The following is a 5131-nucleotide window of genomic DNA, read 5'->3' on the forward strand; positions in this document are numbered from 1 at the left end:
AGTGTGATTTTCCTTTCAATAAATAATTTTGACTCAGTTTGTCTGCAAATATCTTTTCCTACATTTGTGCTTTTCTTCTTTTACATTGGTGTCTCGCACCTTACAAATGACAGCAAAGGTATGTAAGGAGATGGAAGCATTTAGCTCATCCAGTCAGCGACAGCTTTCAATGAGATCACGGCTGATTTGGTCAATGCTCAAGCTAGTGCCGCTGTGTGTAGTCATGGCCGAGTGGTTAAGGCGATGGATTCGAAATCCATTGGAGTTTCCCCACGTAGGTTCGAGTCCTGCTGACTACGTTAGAAATGCTTTCCTGCTGGAACAATTTTTGCTCAAAGTTCAGAAAACCTATTTTGCAAACCAGGCCGGTAATTTGATTAGACTTGGGAAACTCGAGTTCTTCATCAGAAATGTTCCATATTTAAAACATTATCTCTGTTTCTCTTTCCAGATACACTGCTCGACACATCGGGTTTCTGCAGTTGTTATTGAACGTCCTAGGCAGAAGTGTTACTTTTCATTAGATTCCCGAGATACAGAGATACTTGCATCTAGAGTAGTAGAGAGTGAGGTTCACAAGGATTAGGTGATAGAAATACTTGAGAGTGAGATAACAGACAAGTCCCCTGGGCCGGATGGGATCTGTCCTAGGATCCTCTGTGAAGCAAGGGAAGAGATTGATGAGCCTTTGGCATTGATCGTCAAATCATCGTTGTCTACAGGAATAGTGCCTGTGGAATGGAGCATAGCATATGTTGTTGCCGTGTTCAAAAAGTGTCATATAGACAACCCTGGTACTTACAGACCAGTGAGTCTCACTGCAGTTGTTGGTAACGTGTTGGAAAAGGTTATTATAGGTAGGATTTATGAGCATCTAGAAAAGAATAATCTGATCAGGGACAGTCAGCACGGTTTTGTGATGGGTAGGCCTTGCCTAACGAATCGTATTGACTTTTTTGTCAAAGTGACCAAACAGGGAGATGACAATAAACCGGTTGATGTCGTGTATATGGGTTTCAGCAAATTGTTCAATAAGGTTCCCCACAGTCGGCTATTCTACAAAATGCGGTGGAATGGAATTGTGGGAGAGATTATAGCTTTGATCAGTAATTGGCTTGCCAATAGAAAACAGTGTTATAGTTGATGGAACATGATCTTCTTGGTGTCCAGGTACTGGCGACGTACCACAAGGGTCGGTGTTAGGTCCACTGCTGTTACATGAGATCTAACCTTGCCAATCAGTCTCCTATGGGGAACATTGTTGAACGCCTTACTGAAGTCCATATGGGTCACATCTACTGCTCTGCCCTCATCAATCTTCTTTGTTACTTCTTCAAAAAACTCAATCAAATTTGTGAGACATGATTTCCCACGCACAAAGCCATGTTAACTGTCCCGAATCAGTCCTTGTCTTTTCAAGTACATGTACATTCTGTTCCTCAGGATTCCCTCCAACAATTGGAGTATTCTTGGCAGATGCAGTTTCATGTCGGGAATGCTAGGTCATATACTTTGTTGGGAAGAATCAAAAGACACACTACTATTAAAATCGATAGAAACGCAAAAGATGTGCAGTGCAGAGGAGTCTCAGTGTTCTTATACATGAAACGAACAAAGGTTAATCACATATTTATTTCTTGCGGGCAAAAGAAAGCCTTTTCCGATGCTCACAATTAAAGAGATGGTTTCCAAGAAAATAGGAAAATTAAGTCACCAGTAGAGTAATCAATTAGCAAGATATCCCTCGTGATGTTTTATGGGACATGTGGGATTTTTTGATTATGGTTCTCCAAACGTTTGTACAATGGAACCGAGAGTTTTAGATGGGAAGTTAAGATCACGCATGACTATTCCCATTTTTGTCACTCACATACAATATTTTTCCTTGTAAGATTTATTTCGCTTTGTGGTTACTGCGAGTGGGCTTGTAAACTACACATGCTTGTGAGTTCATTCCTCACTGTTCCTCAACTCCAGCCAAACAGACTTTACATCCTTATTTCCTGAATCAACGTCATCTCGAACCATTGCATAGATGTCATTAAAACTTCGATATTTCACAGGCCTCTGTATATCATCTTACAATATTAATTGATCCTTTACTCTTTTGCATTTGCGCATAAGAAGAGAAAAATAGCATCGAGAATGGTGGACCTCCGCTTCACACACCCGTTATTGAAGCGAAAATGCAGATTACTGCCCATAATACGATCGTGGAAGCATGTGCAGAACCCTCAGGAAACATAGATTAAGTGCATTGCCACAGGGCATGTCAGGGACAGCACCAGAAAGACAACAGAAATGCTGTTATGAGCTCCTATTTTGGATATATTTCTCAATGAGCAATAGAGTGTTAAATGTGTTCCATCAGGAGTTACCTCACACAAGGAAGTAACCGGTGTTGCAGACGATCATATCATCCGAGTTCCAAGCCCTGGAATCAGAGACATTCAATATTCTGTGCATAACTGCAAGGAACAGATGTCCGAGGCGTTTACAGTCCAGATGAAATTATGAATGCAGTTCTCTAGTTGTCAGCCTCTTTCTCCTATGTCGTGTTTCGTGCCGTCCCTGCGTGGAATCTCGTCAACCACGTTTGACCTGCACATGATGCGTATTGGGTCTTGTTTTCTCGTGAGTTGTTGTCTGAGTGAGGCTCTCGGTTTCTGTGCTGTCATAAGTCCGAGTGTTCGGAGGAGTCTGGATATCGTTTTCCAGAATTTGTTTTTAATACAGGGAAGCATGATTTAAAAATTACCTCAAAGTATATCCTCGTTGCGAACTTTGTGTGCCATGCATCTGCGAATGAAGGTGTGTGGATATTGGTTCTTGGCAAAGAATTTGTGTGGGCGTCAGTCCAGCAGTCCCTAGTAGCAATACGTACAAACGCAAGGGCCACACATTCGACTAGAATAGCACAACAATAATAGGACAGGGCAAGCAGAAGACAGCCAGACAATGCCTGGAAGCAGGGCACTCATCCACGGATTCCATCCGTTGGACCCAATCTGCAATCCCAACAAACGGAAGCAGCGGGAATGAAACCAAATGAATTCGTACCAAAACATGAGAGCAGCGCTTCACAGGAACCTTTGCAGCGCTGAGAATGTCACCCAGACAGGCGAGGAAAAGTCTGCAAACCATCTTCCTCACGTCACCGAACTTTTCAACAAGAACTCCAGAAGCATCCGAACTTCACATCTTTCTGCTCCAAAACACTCCGCTTTTCCACAACAGAGAATTGCACACTCAACTACCGCGTGTAAGACGAGAATATCAGCCCCTACACTACCAAGGGCGGCAGTAAGAGTGAGGGGAAACAGCTGGCACTGTCATTCCACAGCTACAAACGCTCTCTTTGGAAGGTACATTTTCGTATGAATGTCGGGGCAGCAGTAGAATATGGGAACTAAACAGCCTGCGCTGTGTATTCATATTCTGGACAATGTGAGTTGTTCACAGCTTTCCCTTAAAGTGAGTGGACGTCGTTATTTCACCGCTGTTGTGAAGCCAGATCCTGCTCTGAATCTGCTCCCTCGTTTTTGTTGTTGTTTCGCCCGAAAATTGACGTTTCGGGCGAAACCCTGTATTCCTGATGAAGGGCTTTTGCCTGAAACGTCGATTCTACTGCTCCTCGGATGCTGCGTGAACTGCTGTGCTCTTCCAGCACCACTAATCCAGAGAGGTTTCATGTGCTGGGTTTAGGGTCCAGTCTCTATTCCGTCGTGGGTTTGAAACCCAACTTTGCAATAGAACAACAGCAGGCAACTTTTTATGACAGAACTACACAGGTCCTGATATTGTTTTATGGGTGTGTTTGTTACTCCTCGGGTCTCTCACCCTCTCTGCGATAAACACGGGCACATGAGGAACTGATTCTTAAAATAATGAGAACTACTGCTGTCCACATCCTCTCGATAACTGTGCGTTTGGATGTGTACACGCACAATTTTGCTGCCAGTTGCTGTGTCTCAAATGGTCAGAGCATTTGGCTGAAATGTTGGTTCTCCTAACCTAAAAAGAGAACAGAGCTGTACATTTCTATGACTCTATGACTCTAAGTATTCAGACCGACCATCTTCTGACAATACAACCACGAGACCTCATCCATGATTGACCCTGAGTCCGCAGTGAGTGAAACGGTCACATGCAGCAGAATGTGACCCCACTCTCTACAAGCCCCTGCTGCCAACAGAAAGGGGCCACTGCCGTTTCAATCAGCGGCTTCCTGCCCAGACCTGGGAAACAGCTCATGGAAACTCCGTCCTCAGGAACGGCTGTTAACGTGTGAAAGGGTAAAAAATTCTAATTCAAATTGGAAATGGCTTCAGAAGATTGTTCCTGTTTTTAAAACATTTTATAATCAGAATTCCTGACTCGAATATTAGAAGTGGTAAACTTTGTAGGCAGGTAGAACAAAGAAAGTGTTGATGGTGAGGACTCTGTCTCTTCAGCAGATGGGATTCCCTCCACTCTAATCAGAAATGATTTGGTTTCCTGAGGTATTTTCCCGATTGATTTGCAGTCTGCCAGATTGTCTGGGAATCACTTCGGCGACCTAAGGATCAGGGTCAAAATATGAAAATATTAACAGAGAATCGTAAATCCCGGGGCAAGGCCTAAATGGATTGTAATGGTCTGAAGGAATAAATCTGAGAATTGAAAGACTTGAATAATGTTATTTGCAATTGGGAGGAATGAACGAGATTTTTGAAAATTGCCGTGTCAGCTGAATTAAACTCAGTATAAAATGATAAATTAACCAACACCAATCTTGTCCTGGCTCGCTCAGTCGGTAGAGCTTGGGACGTTTAATCTCAATGGTGTGGGGTCGAGACCCATGCAGGGCGCTGTTGTTTGTTAATATGTTTGCCGCTCTCCATTAATGTTGCAAGAGCGAATTCGATCGCTGAGACAGGTTTTGTTGACATTTTTTCCTCCGTTTTTGACCATCTCTTGGTTTCTGAGTGAAAACTGTCTCCACTGTACTGCAGGTGCAAGAGACAAGGTTATCAGTTCAGCCGAATATGCTATAAACGATGTCCCTTCCAAAACGTGAGGTACCATTCCAAACGTGCCCCAACCAAAATGTCCAGAGACGTCGAATGCGAATGGCCACATGACAGTGACA

The 5131-nt window shown here is 43.4% G+C and overlaps 1 non-coding gene across 1 annotated transcript; it reads left to right on the plus strand.

Moving 5' to 3' along the window:
- Window positions 1-217: 217 nt before the first annotated feature.
- Window positions 218-299, plus strand: trnas-cga (transfer RNA serine (anticodon CGA)). The gene has a single exon. It is a non-coding gene; the product is annotated as a tRNA-Ser (tRNA).
- The last annotated feature ends 4832 nt before the right edge of the window (window positions 300-5131 follow it).

Source organism: Chiloscyllium plagiosum, unplaced genomic scaffold, assembly GCF_037043375.1.
Source record: "Chiloscyllium plagiosum isolate Xiang-an unplaced genomic scaffold, Cpla_swu_hap1 HiC_scaffold_44, whole genome shotgun sequence".
NCBI classification, from domain to species: domain Eukaryota; kingdom Metazoa; phylum Chordata; class Chondrichthyes; order Orectolobiformes; family Hemiscylliidae; genus Chiloscyllium; species Chiloscyllium plagiosum.